Below are 20094 nucleotides of genomic sequence, written 5' to 3'. Positions count from 1 at the left end.
TTTGCAAGAGCTCCTACTTTTTTTCGCAAGTGTGAAATTCCAATTCATTTCTCTAAGAACCGAATGTAAATTCCGGAGAAAGAAGTAAAATAGAAAAAGCGAAATTTAACCCTCCTATTATTTAATAATAAAAATATTTCCTTATTTTAATAAAAATATAATAATTTAAATTATATTAAAATATATTTTACTAATTCAAATAAATAAATTTAATATACTAATTTATATTAATTTATTTTAATTTTAAAATGTATTACATTTTTACATTTAACACATTCATTTAATTAATTTAATATATTAATTTTAAAATTTTAAATAAAATTTATATAATGTTTTCACTTAAATTTTATATAATGAAAATTCTTAAATTTAAATTTATTATATAATAATTTTAAACTATTTAAATATTAAAAAATATCAATAATTTAATAATACTAACTTGTTTATTTTTGTAAAATATTTTAGTAATATGGTATATATTTAAAATAAATATAAAATTTATTTTCAAATAAAAATTTCTTTAATAATGAATGTAATGATTTAAATTTAAGTTAAATATATTTGAATAATTTATTTATTTAATAATATTAATTTAATTAAATTTAGAATAAAATTTATTTTATTTGAATTTTTTTGTCAATAAAACCTTTGCCTACAAAAAATTAGTGGGTAGAGTCTTTTGGTGTGTTTTTACCAGTGCAAATTCTTGTAGCGCCAATAAAACTTATATTTTGTAGGTATTAAGTTTCATAATGTAGGCATGCTCGAGGAAGAGGAGAGCACGAGAGAAGGAAAAGAGAAGAAAAGAAGAGAGAACGCATTGACAAAAAAGAGGGCTCAGAGATCAACGTGTGTTTCTTCCTCCTGTAAACACCTTTATTAATAGAATAAAAAAATTCTAATTATAAACTTGACATAGATTTCTAGTATACCTAATTAAACCTAAAATATAACCTGCTAATTAAAATACAAAAGTGACAAAACATAATTAGGAAACATCCTCTTAAATTTCAGTTTTTTCCTTTGGGTTTACTTCTCTTGTGAAACTTGTCTTGCATAAGATTTAGCTTGGACTGCGTAAAACTTGTGAGATATGTTTTGCATGAGACTAGTCTTAGACACCTTCATATGACTCTTCAACAGTGGAATTTTTTTTGAAAACTTTGTTGGCAAAAATTTATTTTCGAATGTACAAGTTGAGTTTCTACCAATGAAAATAGATTTTTGTGGAAAAAGAGTTGAACGCTTTGTCTCCCAATACTTATTTTTTAGGGTAATATATTTGTTTCTACCAACTAAAAATAAAAATTTGGGGGGTTAAATTAAATAAAAAAAGGAAACTAATACAAATTATATCGATTTTTTTTGCTAGAATAAAATATTTTGAAAAAAAATTATACATTAAAGGCGCCTTTTTTATGGAATTTTAATCTTTGTCGGTAGAAACTAAAATCAATTTAATTTTCAAAATTTTACCGAATAAAATAATAATTTCACCAAGATAAGTATATTTTTATTTTTATTTTTGTAAATTAATTTTTCTTGTTTAAATATTTATTAAATAAAATAATAAATAGTAACAAAAATATAATAACAAACATAATTATTATTAAGAAATCATATTAAAACAAAACTAATTGATCCACAAATACTTCATCTACATAAACTTACATATGACAATCTACATCTAAACAAAACAAAATAAATAGTAATATAAATATAAACAAAATAACAAGTGTATTACTATATCAATGGGGAGAGGAGACCACTTGAAAGCACTTTTTTGCTTTGCATGCAATATCTTTTTCCAATAAAGACAAGTGATTTCGTTCTCCTCCTTCACACAACGACCTCCCCTCCCAAAGGTTAAAACCATAGTTAACTTTTACTTCTATAACATGCCGGAAGATAAAGGCCACCACCCATAGCCTAAATTAATATTATAGACCTAAATTAGCTTGGTTCATGGGAAAATAGTTGGTTTAATTGTACTTAACAATAAAAATGCATTAATGAAGTAAGGGTTGTATACATGATTGTTATCATCAGATAACTTTTTATGACTTGGTCTAAGACAAAAGCTTAAACGATTGTGTTTTTTTACTATGATGATAAAAAGCTATTGTGATATTTGACAACTCATTATATTGAATAGTATAGTAAAAAACACATCAAGTTTGATCTATGTTTAGAACAATCATTAATGCTATAGAAGCCAAGTTTTCTAGTGCAAAAAGAAATTTATCCTCTGTTCCATTGATGACATTTTGTCTTGTCCTCTAGAACTTAAGAAATTCTCTTCTAGTGATCAACCTAAAGTTAGTGGAGATTCATAAATCTTGGGTTAAAAAAACAAAATCACTCGCCAATATTGGCATTTAATTGGAGTATCTCAATGACTCTACTTGACAAACTTTCAAATGTTTGAAGAAAGTTACAAGTTTGGAGGAAATTTTGATATTTCTAGTAAATGTAAGGCAGTGGTCTCATTGAATAAGAGTAGGCATGCTAAATCACATTACATATATGGAAAACATATTAGACTATATTGTTTTCCAATTATATGATTGTTCGAAATTAAAAAGGATGGTTATTTTAAAAGGAAAAAAAGTTGATTTGATCATTGATAATCTATTGAAGAGAAATTAATATTACTTTTTTTTCTTATAGGATGTGCAGTGTCACATAGAATGTGGTGGATAATAATATAATCCTTTACCTCTTAAAGCGGCAAGAATTTATTATAAGGTGTAAGGTTCTACAAGGATAAATCTGGTGGAGGGGTAGTGAATAGGTTTATCAAATTTATGACAAAATCAAACATGATTGCGCTTTTTTTATATTTAACAACACGAAAAAAGTCAGTCAACCAATGTACTGAATTTTTTTATAGTTGTTCACAGTCTATATTTTAGATTGTTAATCCACTCCTAGGGAGTCTTTGCCTTGGAATTAAGATTTTCACTACGGTTAGCCCAACAACATCTATAACTCAAAGTTTCAAGATATTAAAATACAACACCAGCCATACACCTTGGAACTTAAAGGTAAGCAGCTCTTAGGTACAAACAACTAGGTACCAAGTAAGGGATTTTACAACTTTCAATTGAATTTGATAAGTTTTGCAATAGTTACTTGCTTTCAATGTATAAATATACCTCTTATAAGATAAATATAATAATAAAGCATCAAATTGATTACACCAATCCTAGGGTGAATCTACCAGCAATTTTTACAGCAATTTTTAGCAACACTAATGATATGAGTTTTAAGTTCAAGGCACATGAAGGCTTTACAAATGTTGGAAATGTAGAAGGGTTTAAAAAAAAACTTATCAGACAATATGAAGATTGAGCCCAAAATTGATTACATAGAAGGAAACACCTTCCATAATTAAGAAACCAAGCATTTAAAAGAGATCTAAAAATCAATGCACATGAATACTTCTTCTTGGCTCTTAATGGCACTAGCACTTTGAGAAAACATTTGGGAGCATTTAGGAGCTTTGAAATTGGAGTAGGCAAGTGTTTTTTGAAGATTGAGTTGAGTGTCACATATATAACACATTTCCAAATGTTAAAAAATTAGCTATTAGAGAGGATAAGGTTACTTTTGTTATTCAACAAAAATGGATGAAGATATGCTCTAAAAATTCACAAAATAATCAATAAATCCTATTTTTGTTGTTGAATATGTTAGTAGGGCACTTAAAAATTTGGAGACCTATAACCTTATGAAATTATGTTTGACATTTTAAAAAGTTGACTTTTTGTAGCAAGGAATCCACTGCCAAGGATTTGATTCCATTCCTTCCAACAGTCAGATTCTACACTTGAATTTACCTCTAGATTTGATACCATAGTTTTTAGTTCCCTATAGGGTTTAGGATTTTGTAAGTAATTGTTTCTAGGATTCACATCCTTGTTGTTGATTTTGTTTCAAATAGGTTCAAATCCTCCCACGGATTCGATCTCTATAGTGTACTTTCTTCATACGGGGTTCAAATCTTCCTTTAAATTTGAAAGTTTTTGTTAGTTGGATTCACATCCTTTTTTATTTCTTGGCTTGTTCGAGGTTCACATCCAATTGGTAAGGTTCAAATCCATCCTTCTTTACAACCTTTTCTCATACATGGGTTCAAGCTGATGGATTTACATCCTTTGAGGGTTCAAATCCTTATTTAATTATGAAACTTTCTATAAGTGGGATGTGCATCCTTTTTTGGTTTTCTTCCTTCAGATGGGATTCAAATCCATGATTGGATTCATATCCATTTCTAAACAAAAAATTCTAAGAACTTTTCTGCAAAAAAATTATTCCATGATTAGAGCAACATGTATGTGTTTGATATCATCAAAATTCAGGTGTTTTTAGATTCATCTTGAACATCTTCTTTTACATAAAAGTGTTGTTGGATTTTTGTTATGATCATGTGGTTAAGTACTTGGCTTTCCGCTACTTATTAGGTCGGTCTTTTGGGTAGTATTGGCTAGGTGCTTAACATTTGGAATTTGAACAGGCACCATGTTACGGGTTCGAATCCCCAAGGGGGCGACCTAGAGGCCGGATTAAAATTACTGGTAAACCCAAAAAGTGGGTCAGGCCAGTGTCGCTAGAGTAGTCCGCCGAGGACGTCGGCTCATAACTGGCGGAGTATTGTTATGATCCTGGGGTACTTGGCTTTCCGCTACCTATTAGGTCGGTTTTTTTGGGTTGTATTGGCTAGGTGCTTAACAATTTTCCCGTTGCGTAATCAGTATAGCTAGTCTTGTGGAATTCTATCCCTTGGAACTTTTAAGGAGTCAGCAGATGAAATTATTTTCCTAACATTGACACACTTATTTTTGCTTTCTAATAGAACGACTTGCTCATATAGAGAGTTGGAAGAGTTATATAAATGAAATGAACAATGGGTTTGTTTCCAATGCCTCAAAGATGTGAAAAATTCTTAGTTAGATATTTCACAATCAGATGTGATCTCGAGGAAAGATAAATGGATAAAATGAGATTGATAATTTTTTTGCCTTTATGATGTAACTTTTCTCTTAGTTTTTTTGAGATTTGATAAAGCTTAATAACTCAACGAATAAATATTGCATGCGCCAGTGAACCATATAGGATTTTCAAGTAGTGATACTATTCTTTTTTAAACATGTCTACCCCTATACTAGTTATTATTAGGTAGATCTTGACCCATGCCATGGAAAGGGTGTAAAACAAGTTAGTTAGATGTTTGAAAGGAACTAGGACCATTAGGTTTTATTTGTTATATTTATTTGGATAGAAAAATAATAAGACTCGGAATACCAAGATGATCTAGGTGATCAATTTTTTTTCCTTATTAAAATTTTCTGCTTTGATGAAGATTATTTGTCATAAAAACTAAATGACATAGTTGTCATATTACTTCTATAATGGAGACAAAAGTATTTACGTTGCAACTTTAAGGCTCCAGAAGTAAGTTTGCCCAAAGTTTCTAGAAGAAGTGGATTTTATGAAAATCCCAATTATATCTTTGTTGTGATACTAGTTTCAAAAGGTTTAACCAAGGTCTTTTAAATTTATTTGAGTGTAAAACACATTGATGAAAATTTCAACTTCATTAACGATGCAAAAGAAAACATGCTAGTGATTTTAAAAAAAACTTTGTAAAGATGGCTATCGATCCCTTATCTAAGAGATTGGGTGTTAAAAGTGTTCATTGGAGTTTGAATGGTATCAGCATTGTAATTTATTCTCTTTGGTTTTGATGGGCCAAGTGGTAGATTGTTAGCATTCTTGTTGCATGCTCCTACTCATAATACAATTTTATCTAATTCTTGCATGCATTATTTAGTTTCATAGAATTCATCACACTATTGGTTGATCAATAAGAGGTGGGTGTCGTATTGGTGCTATGTCATGGAGTTAGTGCTCAAAATTTTATTTGGGTTGATAATAGTGAAAATTGGGCTTGCTCACTTAAACATTTGTATGTTATAGGGCCATATATGGGGTGTTGTGTAAAATAATATACTGGCTTTGATGTCGCATCATCATACAATATTGTAAGTGTACAACACATAAAACGAGTAACTACTTGGTTAGATAACTGGGTTTTGAGCGCATGATCCTAGTCACTTTCTTATTTCACTTCCTTTGATCTTAAAAATGACCTAACTATTGTGAGAGATGCATGACTCTTTTAGAGTGGAAACATGTTACATAAAAAAATTATTTGATACATTATAGCCACATTGGAAAATTTGTATTTTTGTATGGACTTGGGAGGTTTTTACTCCAAGAGAAGCTCATTCCAAGGGCAAAGTCATAATTTTGAGAGGAGTCATTGATCTCGGGAAATTACTAGATATACTCAAAAGTATGGATATTTTAATTTTCATAAATAGTTTTATAAATAATTATTTTAAATTATTTTATGAAAATTTAAAATAATTTTATTGAAAAAAAAATTGAGCATTACTTCTATTGGACCCACATGTTGGATGTCATATTTAGGATCAAACTGATAATTGTTAGGGAACACCTTAATCAACTAGGGTTTGGGTGAGAAGTGAAGATAGTGGAGACATCCTTCATAAAGATAGATAGATTGATAGACTATTGGACTTTTTATCAGTATATTTTGTGGAGGTACTCTACCCCATCTTGTGAGAGGAGAACTTGCCATCAAGCTAGAGGGTCATGTTATGGTCCTGGGTTATGTACCTATGTCTTCCACTCCTGATAGGCCGGTCTTTTGGAAAGTATTGGCTAGGTATCAGAGCTAGCGCTACGTCGTGACTGCGAATCCCGAAGGGGGCGACATAGCGGAAGGGGCGACTAGAGTGTGTTTCCCGCACCAATGGGCCACCGCTATAAGCAGAAGGGGCGACCTGAGTGTGTTCCCGCACCATGGGCCGTCGCAAGTGGGCCACCGTGGACGTTGGTTCTCACGAGCGTGGGTGTGATGTTATGGTCTTGGGCTATGTACCTATATCTTCCGCTCCTGATAAGCCGGTCTTTTGGGATGTATTGGCTAGGTACATAACAGGTCACCAAAAAAGGATCAATAGACTTCAAAACAAGGTGAAATTTATGCAAAGAGATAATTACTCTATTATCGATTTTAAAATTTTAAATTAGCTCGTAAAAATTTGAATTTATTACCGGAAAACCAACAACCTCAATAGAAGGGGAGAGCCTCTAGCTTCAGTTCTATAATACAAGAGAGACATGTTATTGATTTTGTGCAAAAGGGAGGGGGGTAGAGGGGCTATTTCCTCTTTGTTGTTTAATTTACTCCCTCCCTTGCCGGGTGGAATGTAGAGGGGGCGATCCACCCAAACTTCCCTTCTTTCTCACACACAAGGGAGAATAGAAAAGGAGGAAGTAGAGATAAAAAATTTAAAATAATAATCTATAATATTTGCTTTTCTATTAGGATATCCTAATTACCATGCTAATTTAGTTTAAGATATGATACATACCAGCCTTTTCAGCTGATATTCCCTCCTATCAGTTGTATCACCTCAGCTAAAACCTGATATTTATCAACTAATACATGATATATATCGGTTACACACTTACCTCTGAGTATTGTTAAGACAACCCCCAACATCACCATTCCCATGCAAACATGAGAGCTCGATTCCATGCAGAGGGTTCCAACGAATCTTCCCATCCATGCAAGACATTTTACAAAGCAAGCCACCTACAAAATCTCCTTCAAGAGACCCACGTCAAGGTTCTACACAAACACGCACTTTCCATATTCATGCTCTCTGCATCAAGGAAGAAAGATCTAATTAAGTTCGTAGCATCAATGGAAGAAGATCCTCTCCAATAAAACACACACCTAAGAATCCTCAAGAGCCTATAATGTGACCCCCCATGGGGGAAGGAGTGGTTCCCTGTGAGCCCACCCCATTGCCATCCCAGTCCCATGTGAAGGGAGAGTGGAGAGGGAGTGCCCTTATCTCCCCTCCCTTGCATTCCTGGAAGAGAGGGTCCCCAACCCCCATCATCAAACAAGGATCCCTTATATAGCTTACTCAACCCGAAAGGGGTGAAGCCCAAAGCAAAGGATGAAAAATAAAAAGGTATTCAAGAAGTGAATGAAAAGGTTTTTCTATATCACATGAAACGGGTAGCTTTCCATTTTGGAGACTGTAATTGGCTTTGTCTCTTTCAAAACGCAAAGCTTTAAATGTTTTAGTACGAGCAGGAGCCACTCTTGGATATCACTAGATTTATCTCTTCTGGGAAGAATAAAAAACTGGGCTCCCGTGGCTTTAGACTATGTTTTGAGCTCTCGTCTTCACCCGCATCCAAGCCAGCCGAATTTTTTAACCAACGGAGTAATTGCAATAACAGTAAGCAGATATCGATACCGTTAGCAACTCAGATACCTCTCCGTCTCTCCCTACATCGGGCCTGTACGAAGACAGAAGACGCCACTGTTTCTTCTTCTTCTTCTTCTTTGTTTTTCTTTTTCTTATTCTTAGAAGAAGTGGAAATGTGTTCTAACCAAGTAATAAACAGCAGCATTTGTTAACTGGATGGTTTAGTCCGTAATTTCCTCCCAGGGGCGAGGAGGGTTAAGTAAAGTTGTTTTCTAGGGCACCATCTCAGTTTCAGTCTCGGTGACTCTACCGTCTTTCTTCTATAAATACCGCCCAAGGATTGCTCACTTTTCTTCGCGGCGTGTAACTTCTGTGTCTTCTTTTACCGTTTTGTCATTACTTTTTATTTCTGTACTCAGGATTTCTCTCTTTTAATCTTTTTTGTTCATGTCCTGAAACTAAGCTCTATCATATGCTTCCTCTTGCAGGTTGACTGCACTGCGCTGCTCGGGAAGATTTTGCCCAAGACCGCGCACTTGAGTCATATACACCGCATCGTGGTAGGGATCTATCTATATCATCCGAGCGAGATGAGGGTCGGCAACACAAGCACTGAAGCAAGGATTTTAGAAGAACCGATAGTCCACTACCTCAATGCGATGCTTATGTCTAGCTTGTGCGGCCTTGCGCATGATCTGATCCTCAGTCTCAGTAATCCTCTCGTTTTCAGAAGAGATCAACATGCTGCGATTGCTTGGTATACCCCGAAGCTCTTTTTTTTTTTTTTTCCTCTGGGTTGATCATTGACTTACATGATCTCCGAAGTGTATTTTTGATTCTCTCTCTCTCTCTCTCTCTCTCTCTCTCTCTCTCTGTATTTTTAGTGGCGCCATCTGAAGTGGGTGCTTTTCTTGCTAAGTTTCTGGTAAATCGAACAAATAATTTGGCTGCCAAAGTTTCGCTTCTTTATTTAGTACTCTACTGGGCGACTTTCATGGTATAATGGCTTCACTTCCTGTTTTTCTTCTCGTCATCCTTTATCACATCTGTTTGTATCCAACCCGATGAAAGATTCGTTCATCGCAAAGAGGGCGTACTCGACTTTTTCAGTACTTGATCCGCTCTCGCTTCTCATTTATTGGCGAACAACTTTGGAATTGGGAAAACCCCTGGTCGTTATACTCATACGAGCCATCTGTAACTCTGAATCAGGTCCAGAAAGCAGGTAAATCTTTTTCCTTTTTTCTACTGTTCTGGCTAAAACTGCGAGATCTAGGAGCACAATGGTGGCTGGATTCCGACCGTCGGAATCAGAAGACTCTGTGACACAGAAACAAGGAATAATCGTCGTCACATCAGAAGCGACGTTAATGTCGAGTGTGTCAAATCGATGAACCTAGAAGGAGTAGAAATATCGCCCACGCATAATTCTTGGATTGACGGCTGCGATCATTTGACGGGACGTCCCACCTGCATGACCGGCTAACGCTCATGAGTGTTGCGGGTGATTATTCCGATGTCTGAACCAGCAACAGGTAGCCCTAGCGAGAGAGCAGCGGGAGAGGGACAAGAAGGTTTGATGAGAGACCGGAGATTGAGAGAGGCAAATGGATGGTCTCCGATCCGTTGGTTCTACGTATGACATTTCGTTCGAGGGCGAAAACTGGAAAGTACATGGTGGCGGAGCTCGGCTCACTCTCCGCCACTACTGGTAGATGACGGAAGAGTAAGTGAAATGACAAAAAAGCCCCCCAGTTGTCTCCTTGTGCTATGTATAAGGACGGCGTCCGTTTGGTCGTAATCAGTTTGCCGAAAATGGAAGATGGATCGTCCGCTGCGCCTCTCTTTCTTTGGTAGATGATGATGACGGAGGCGCGGCACGTCAAAGCGCGTTCGACTTTTCAGGGTTCTGGAAAGCTGAACCGCCTGCTTCCGCCTGTCTTGGTGTTCGGCGCTGTTCTGCTCTTTCAATATCTGCCTCACCCTCAGCCCATCCCACCCACCCCACCCTTCCCTGCCACGGTACTTCTCCCAGCCCCAGCCCCAGCCCCGTCGCTTAAAAGTTCAGAGCCTCAGACGGTCAGACCTAGTGCATTCAGGCTCCGAAGAGAGACTGCACAGAAACGCGATTGATGGGACGCGGAGGTCCTACGTCCTTTTTCGCTTTGGATATCTGTCCGCTCACGAACCAGGACAAGCGCACGTTGAGACGCTCGTGCAGCCACCCTGAGAAATCCCAGAATCTGAAGGGTTCTACACCTCCATCAATGAACTGAAAGGGGTCACTTCCAACTACGTTTTCTTCTCACTTTCCCTTTGTTTTGAATCAGACACTAGACCCCTGCCTTTACACACGTTTAATCAACTCTAAACACACAAGAAAGTTGAAATTGTTAATTTTGATATAAATCCGAGGTCTCTCATGGAAGTTGAATAAGGGATGATCTTTGCTACCACAAGAAAATAAAATTACATTTTCGTATCAAATTTTCTTTGACAGTGTGTTTGTGTAACCATAGAAAACTATTGAAATTAAATTATAGTGTTTGTTTCTATGATAGAACAAAATGAAAAGTTATGCAAATAACATAAGATAAGGTGAAGGTAAAAGTGACAAATGATCAAGGAGACAAGGAGTGGGTAAATTCTCTCTTTTTTGTTTCATTGTTTCTTATTGGATCAATAGAATTTTATTTTTATTATCTCTTTTTATTTATTTTTAGACTGAAGGAATCAAGATTAAAATTTTCTTATCCCTTTTAGGAGTCATGACCCCTGGCCATGTTAGAATTTTATTTAGGGTCTGTTTGGAACCCCATGGAAAAAAAAATGAGAATTTGACCATTATTATTCCTAAAAAGAGTTAGTGAAAAGGAAAATTTGATTATTATCTCATTTTTACTAACTATTTTTTGGAATAATAATGGTCAAATTCTCATTTTTTTAATTTTCTTTTCTTTTCTTGGGGTTCTAAAAAGACCCTTAAAGTAAGAATCTTGTGTAATATTAGGTTTCCTAGTTTTGTTAAAATTGCATCCTAATGGGTTTTCTTAATGTCAAAGAATGGAGGCCTATATTAGATGTATCTAGAGGTGGAGTAAGGAAGAAGCAAACTTAGAATAGTTTTAGTCCCATATAGATTAGAGCAGAATTTGCTCTATCATTTAGGGGATTTTGGTTCTTAACCAAGTCAAGAACCGGGGGGTTGGGTGACTTGGGGTCATTTCCTCGATTGCTGAAAACTTTAAAATGCAAAAAGAGGTTGGTCAAGGGTATTTTTGTCATTTCATGACCACTGCAGTTAACTTGTCGTCTCTGCTGCATACCAACGCACCCGTTGGAAGCTTGTAACAAAAACAAGTAGGGTGGCTTCGAACCGAGCCGGCTCGGTTCGATTCGGTATACCTGGATCTCGAGCTGAGTTCAAGATCCAGCTACGTCTCGTTTGATCTCAATCGAATCAAGGTTCGGTTTGAAAGCTGGCAAGTTAGTTGGCTCGTTAACGGGCTCGTGAGTCACGGGATCGGAGTGGGATTGGGGGGGGGGGGGGACGTCGAGCCCCTCCCGTCCCCCGCCTTTGTCATTGTCGACAACTCCTCGTCGGCCGCTACATCCCCTTCCCTCTGATTTCTTCCTCTTCCTCCGATTTCTTCGTTTTTGTTTCTGTCGACACCACTTCTATCGCCGTTGTTTCCATCGCTGCCGCTTCCATCGCCGTCATCTTCGTAGGCGCCGCATCGTCTCAGCGGAAAACCAGAGTGAGAGTCGAGACCTAAGTTGTGAGAAACAATCCCCCCCAGTTGTGAAAGTCACACATGAGAGATCTAAACTTGTGTGAAGGTGATTTCGCACGTGTGAAAGTCACACATGTGAGATCATAAACAAGTAAAAAAAAAAAAACTTTTTGTCCCTTCCTCATGGCTGTTCAAGAAATTGAAAAGACATTTTAGTAGAAATATGTTTCTAGAGACTATTAGTGGTTTTTTCAATAAATGTTAAAAAAAAAATTAGTAGAAATATAGGGACTATTAGTGCCTCAAATTTTTTGGAAATATTTTTCTAATTATAAATTCTTATTAAAAATATATATATAATTTTTTAAGTAAGATTTTCTTGCCAAGATGGGCTGGAAAATCGTATAGAAAAATTTTGAATAAGTATTTGATAGTTGATGCTATAACACTTTTAGCATGAGGCAATTTTCATAGCAATTTTGTGTTTGACATTTTATTTGATTAAAAATTTATTGATAAGTATAGTAATATATTAGATTGACTATTTATTTTTATTTATTTCACTAGAAGAGGCAATAAGATGTCCATTTAACTTTCGTAATAAAATTTTAAATATTTCTTGTAATTTTCTAGTACGTCTCTAACAGTAATAGGATTTTATTTAAAGGTTTTTTTGGAAATATGTATCCTAGGAAAAACATTTCTAGTTTTTCTTAGAATATAAATTTTCAATCAGGGGCACTAAGGAGGCCATAGAAAATTTATGGTCAGATAAAAAAATTACAAAATAAGCTAGACAATATTTGGGGTAAAAAAGATTAATATTGGTGGGTTCTAATCTATTATCGAGAATCAATCCTGAACCTCCCCTATCATTTTTTGTTTCTAAAAATGTATGCATAATTTTATAGATAATTATTTGACATATATTTTATGTAGAGTATTATATATAGGTTAACCTCAAACTTGGCTAGAGCTCGAGCTTGAGCTCGGTTAAAATTATTAGGCTCGAGCTCGATTACAATTTTAGGCTCGAGGCTAGGATGGTTCGAACTCGAGTTCGAAATCTTTAAATTAAGCTCAACTTGAACATAGGAATGTTCAAACTCAGCTGGATTCGATACCACCCTTATGCCCAATTTTAAGTAGAAGTCATGCCCAATTTTATGTAGAGGTCATGTCCAATTTTATGTAAAATATATATCCAATATTATGTAAAATATATGTATAATTTTATATACAATTTATTTGATATATATTTTTTGAAAAAATTTAAATATATATTGGAGTTTGAGCTCGAGACATGTAATTTTTGAAAAGTTTTAAATGAATGTTGGAGTTCGAACTCGGTTAAAATTATTGAATTGGAGCTCAATAATAATTTTAGGCTTAATGGTAAGTTCTGCTTGAGCTCAAATTTAAAATATTTAAATCAGTTCGGCTAATCGGCAGGTTTCGGGCGGCCTATGCCACCCCTCAAAGCATGAGATCACACTGGTGACGTATTGGATACAGCTTAGATAATTCCTAATGCACTGACCAATATTCCAGTCCCAATGATTCGTGTTCATCTCCTCCGTCTTCCGCCCATGAGGGGAAACACAATAAAACCCCTAGCTTTTGCTTCCGACACATTCCGGGGAAATTTGAATTCGAAGGTTCGTTCCGCAATGGCAACTTTCTCTGCTGCTGCAGAATCGCCAAAGCTTTTGTTCCGCCAGCTCTTCGAAAAGGAATCTTCCACCAATACTTACCTGCTCGCCCATGTTGGTCACCCAGAGAAGCCTGCTCGTGTAAGCATTTATATCTCTAATTCTTTATTTTATATTCTCTAATGCTGCTATCATTTGATAACCTCTTTGTCCATAGTTGATTCGAGTTGTTTGGTATAAATACTATAGACAGTTGAGAGTTTTCTGGAGGTGGAATGTTGTTTTTCCATTCTTCAATTTTTCTATTGGTATGTATGTCTACGAGCTCCACAATACCTTTTTACGCCTTCAAGTCAGACGCTCTAAGAGTGTCCATTGGTGGTGATTGGCATGTCTTTGCCAGATCAGTGACTCTATGAATTGCTACTACGGGATCCTTTGATTCAAATGATACCTAGGCAGTCACATTGGTTCAAGTAGAGGGACCTCATGGTTCCTTCAGTCCGGGCAAATGTTTAGAATTTCCTGTATTTTGTAAACAAACTTATGCATTATAGTTCGGCACGTGTTATATAGCTTTTATCATTTAATTTTATTTCAATTTTTTTGTGGTCTTATTCATCCTATATTCTCTTTTATATCTTTAGCTTTTTGACAGTGATCTTGGAGGTTCCGGTTGGAACCATGTTAGTCATAAGAGTTAACTATAAATTCTTTGATTGCCCGTCCTGCTGAGCTACTCCTTTCAGCCAATCTGCATTTGACCATAGCCTACTGTTTTTTACTTTTACTATTCAATATGGCAGTTTTTTTTTTTTTTTTTGAAACTGCAAACTGACAGAAATAAACCATTACATTCATTCCCAAAGAACATTCACACCTGACTTCTATAAGGTAGAATTTTGGTTGGGCTGCCCACTTAAACAGGTTCCAGCATAGAGCATAATATAGTATTCAGTTGATCCAACTGTTAAATAGAAAAGACGATTTAGCTACTGACCAAAATCAAATTATGGTTTGTTTGTGAACTGTTATATACGGGTTATGATTCTCCACCATTGACATGTTAAGAGGCTTAACTGAGGGTCAAATTTTGGTTTATTTCGTTCCATATTGCTCAAGTTGTTTGCTCGTTTTTGAATGGCACATAGTTCTTCTTCTTAAATTAACAAGCTGAAAGATGGATAGCTGATTGAATTCACTCTTCAAGAGATGTCAATATTTGTCAGCCATGCCACTGTCTCAGTTTGATTTCTGCATCTTTATCCTTTATTATTGTGGTTTGCATCGAGTGCTTTACATAGGGCTACTTTCTGAACTGAAGGATATGACTCTAGCAAGCAATAGTTAACTCTTGTTAAATACAATAAACCTATCCAATTTTTATTAGTTTTCTGTTTCATATTATCTTGCATTGGTACTTAGGAAAGTTTCTATACATCAAGACCCTTTAGGTTTATTTAGTTCTTTCTGAAGCTCTCTTTTTAGTATCTTGTATGATCATAACACCAACAATGATATCTTTTTTGTGTTCGGTTTCTATCTCTGTCTCTAACTTACTGCATCACAGTATGAGCTGAAAGTCTCTGTTTTAGTTGATTGATCCAGTTGATAAGACAACAGAGAGACCTTTCCCTTGTTAAGGATCTTGGATTGAAGCTCGTTTATGCTATTAATACTCATGTCCATGCTGATCATGTAACTGGAACTGGCCTCATAAAGGTTTGTAACTTCTTTTTCGTAAGGTGGCTGTCAATACTAATTGACATACATTGGAGCTTTATTTTGGATAAAAAATACTGATATGGAAGAAACATCTTTTTCATTATCTTGTGATGTTTTCTGCTTAGAAGTTCCACTTTATTGTACATCATTCCTTATGGCAATGGGAACTTCTTCTCAGACTAAGATGCCTGGTGTGAAGTCTATTATTTCGAAAGCAAGCAATGCAAAAGCTGATCTTCTGGTTGAAGGTGGAGACAGAATAAATTTTGGTAATCTGTGCCTGGAGGTATTCTGCTGATTCTGACTTCTTGACATTCTATATCATAAGATTACCTTCTAGGCTTTCTGACTTGACTGTGCATCCTTTTGACCAATATTACAAAGTGGACTGGAAGTTGAATCAGAAAGGGCCTTGTGTCAATCAAACACGATTTGACAACTTTTTTTATATAGCTAGCCACGTAGTAAAAAAATTCTTCTCATCCTATGTTTATTTTAATTTTTCAAGTTTATTCGTTTCTGTCTTGATTTGAATTTGTTCGTTCTGAAATTTTCAGGAGTTCATTATTTTCTTTTGATCCCAATCAGAAGTTCAATGTTATTCACCGGTCTCTGTATTTATTTAAAACCAAAGCCCTTTCTCCACTGCCCTATATCTTTTCAAGTCTGGGGAGCTATTTTGGGGTTCAAACATGCTTTCCTGCCACTCTAGCTAGCTTCTCTGAGCTTGTTTGCAGCCCTTATGGGCAGTTCCCTTTGGAAGTTCTCTTTTGCGGTGGTAATTTGGCATATTTGGAAAGAGCATGAGGACTGAACTTTCAATAGAAAAGCCAGCTCGATCAGAGGAGTCATTGAAATGATTTCTTACACTTCCTTATATTGGGCACCCTTCCTCTCATTCCCTGCTCTATAATCAGAAGAAACTAGCAGCAATTTATAAATTACATAGAGAACCTCCCCCTTCATCTGTCCCTTAGTTTCCTCCTCCTCCCGGTTAGACGAAGTTGAACTCTGGAGCAGCTCTATTGGGAATCCGGGTCTGGCAGGTCTGGGTGGTATTTTTCAGCTGGCATTGGTGATACTGGCCAAGCAGCAATCTCAGCATTTCTCATTGGAATCAGACTCTACTCTCAACGGTTTTCCTCTTCAATGATTATTGAGGGTGAATCCTCCCTGGTTATTGGCTGTCTGTCTATAGAATTCTCTCCCCATGGAGGCTTCACCACATCTTTGATGAAATTCTCAGCTCTAATTCCTTGCTAGATGTCTAGTGGCAGCAGGACCTCAGATCTGCCAATAGTATTTCCGATAGCCTGGCTAAAGAAGGTGTTTCAAAGAGTAATGTAATTGTTGCGGATTCTTTCCCCCTTTCCCTTGAGGGTTGAGGTTTTCCCTCTCCCTTCCTCTTGTATTTTTCTCATAATTTGGCAATAAAATTTAATTTGTAACTAGTTCAAAAAAAAAAAAAACTTTGGTAACACTACTACACAACAGTTAAGGAAGCACAGAGTACAATTGGACCTTTTATTGATTTTTGAAGCCTGCAGGTCCACCCTACTCCTGAACATACGGTAGGTTGTGTTGCATATGTGACAGGAGATAGGCCTGATCAACCTCAACCAAGGATGGCTTTTACAGGGGATGCCTTGCTGATACGTGGCTGTGGAAGGACAGACTTCCAGGTGATATCATAATTCAAAAAATAAGATATTGCCTGTAGGTAATAAATCTAGATTGAAATAGCAATTTTCAGATTCGGGTAAAATGGCAATTAATTTTCTGCGTGCAGGGGGGTTGTTCAGAACAGCTTTATAAGTCAGTGCATTTGCAAGTAATAATGCAAATCATAGTTGCCCGACTATTTATGGAGATATTTATATTTTCTGAAGTATTATTGTGCTTCTTAACAATTCTGTTCCTTGATTCTTTTTTCTCTTGCGAGCCGATTTTCACATTGCCAAAAGACACGTTGCTCTATCCTGCTCATGACTATAAAGGAGACACTGTGAGAAACATGAAACACCTTTGCATAATTACTGTGCTAGAACTCTCCACAATCAATAAAATAGTATTTGCAGTCTCACTTTCCCACTTTAGGAGGTAGATCACCATATACCAAAAATCAGCATCAGCAACCATTGCGAGTATGGTGTAGTACCTGTAAAGTTGAACAGTAAAACATCGCCACTATGGCATGATGTGTAAAAATGTTTTTGAAGAGATAATTCTTCTATATGATGGATCTGAAAGTTATCACCATTATGATGACATATGGATTCATAGTATTAATCTGTGCACAGCACTTGAGGAGATGAGGTTGGTTCATACATTTATGATGTCTTTGGTGGTCAATCTTCAGGTTAGCACAGTTGAGGAGGAGATGCTGTACAACCCTCATCTGACAAAAAATGAGGTAATTGTTTTCATTCTTTTGGTATCCATTAAGGATTAGGGCATTTTTTTTCAAAAGTTTCCTGTTATTAATAAGTGTAATGAAAAAGATTTGATTAAACTTCTCCGAAAAGCTCTTGCATTGTTTTTTAGCAAACTGTTTTTGCTTACATCTCAAGGGGCTAATCATTAGTGCATATACAAAAGTGAAATGGAAAGTGAAAGTGAATGTAAAAGTGAATTACTTTTTTATATTAGTGTGTACAATGGAAAGTGAAAGTGGATTACTTCTTTATGTTGGTGTGTACATGAAAAGTGCACTGTAAAGTACTTTCTTGTGTTAGTGTGCACAATAGAAAATGTTGTTGAAAGTAGAGAAGGATTTTATTAATAAAATAGTCTGATAGATTTAACCTTAATAAGATAATTTTATGTAATTTTTTTATTAATAAAATAAGATAAATAAAAATAATAATTTAGTTAAATATAAAAAATACAATACTTAAACAAAAATGTTTATTTTTATAATGTCCAGATGCTTAATCAAATGTTTACTTTTACAATAACTAATTTTTCATTCTTAAGTTAGTAATTAAATATAATATTAAAAGTCATGAATTTATATAAATAAATAAATAAATAGAGTATTTTATTATAAAAAATACCTAATAAAAGTACATAATTCATATATTTTCTTTATAAAAAGTTAAAGGGGCGAGAAAAGAGAGGGTTGAGAGGCTAGCGATGGGAGAGAGTCGGAGCACAGTGAGAGAGGATCAAGGCGAGAGAGAAAAAAAAAAAGAGTTAGAGGAAGGGCGTCGAGACAGAGAGGAAGCAGGAGAACGGGAGGCTAGGGCGTTGAGAGCGAGAGTGAAAGTGAATTCAGAGGGTGAGACTTCGGATTTCACTTTCACTCATTTTACTCAAGAGCAAGTGAAAGTGAATTACAAAGGTAATTCACTTTCACTTGTTTTAAGTGGCGCACACCAACTCTTTTGGGCTAGTGAAAGTGAATTCAATCTCACCTTCACTTTCCACTAATGTAAGTTTAAATTTGAATCATTTTTTCATAGTTATGAGCCATCAGAAATATCACATGGTGCATGCACCACTTGTTGATGTGCATTTATAGATGATGGCAAAGTAGTTTGATACATACAACTTATGTTGGCAGTTTCAATGCATGTTAGAACTGATACATGAGCTTTGCATCATGTTGTTAAAAGCTGGAGTTGGTTAGGCAGAAGCTTTTTTTATGTAAACTCCAGAGCAGATGCTTCAAGAAGACGACCAAAAATATAGTTGTAGGAATGTTAATGTCCCTTTCTAAAAGATAATAGATTGTTCTAGCTAAAATGACCACCTTGGAAAAACAAAGTTGATAATAATCGCATCCATTGGGGAGACCTTTCTGCTTAAAAGTAAAATATCTTCATATGTTCAGTTGATGTTTTTGATTTATGTTCTCCTTAGCTCATGTTTTTCTCTTATTTAAAGTTGTGCTTGGAGTCTTATTCACTTACTGACCTTTCTATTCTTTTAGAGGAGATGTTAAAGATCATCATGGAAAGTAAGATTGCTTTTAGATTCTTGTGAATGTAACATCAAATGCTGTTTTCTTATTGCTTTTTGTCATTTCCACACAGAGTAGATAAGTCAAGAATTTTGCTGTTTTACAGATTCGAACTTACCATATCCAAAGATGATAGACAAAGCTGTGCCAGCAAACATGGTGTGTGGGTTGCAAGATTTGACTGAGAAAATTGTGGAACCTGTCGCTGTTTGAGCATTTCTTTGTATGTTAAAGGAAGAATAAAGGTCCCTGCTTCTCATGATCAGTCTGAAAGGCTCTCACTACATCAAGCCTTACAAGGCTGGTCATTAAAGATTTTCTTGTAAATTGCTAAAAGGGTGTAGTAATAACGTCAGTAAATGAAGGAGACAATAGCCAAAACCAGGTGGGACAGCGTCTTGGTTTCTGTACCTCAATATTATTGCTAGCTGTGGTCATAACAGGGACACAGTTTCTTGAAGCATAAAAGGGGCATTCATCCCCAACTTGGGCTTCCAGGAATGTCTCCTACCATTCGAGTCATAATTGCAGTTTCGAGTCTTCGCTGACAACGCAAGTCGTGTTCCCTGCTGCTTATCTTTTCTCTTTCAGTCGAAAAGGACTACTATTTGATGTTAGACCTTGGAGAGATGAATGATCAACTTTAGGATTGACTTGGCTGATTGTAGTTTTGACCGCTCTAGGAACTAATCTGA

At 35.6% G+C, this 20094-nt stretch overlaps 1 pseudogene; it reads left to right on the top strand.

Annotated features, from left to right (window-relative positions):
- The first annotated feature begins 13568 nt into the window (after window positions 1-13568).
- LOC137963033 (persulfide dioxygenase ETHE1 homolog, mitochondrial-like) lies at window positions 13569-19912 on the top strand (annotated as a pseudogene).
- The last annotated feature ends 182 nt before the right edge of the window (window positions 19913-20094 follow it).

This window comes from Aristolochia californica, unplaced genomic scaffold (assembly GCF_029961685.1).
Source record: "Aristolochia californica isolate CCGP_79_NKW_82.1479 unplaced genomic scaffold, dmAriCali1.0.hap1 SCAF_4, whole genome shotgun sequence".
NCBI lineage: Eukaryota > Viridiplantae > Streptophyta > Magnoliopsida > Piperales > Aristolochiaceae > Aristolochia > Aristolochia californica.
Note: the sequence above shows the minus strand (reverse complement) of the source record. Positions and strands in the feature narration are given on the sequence as shown.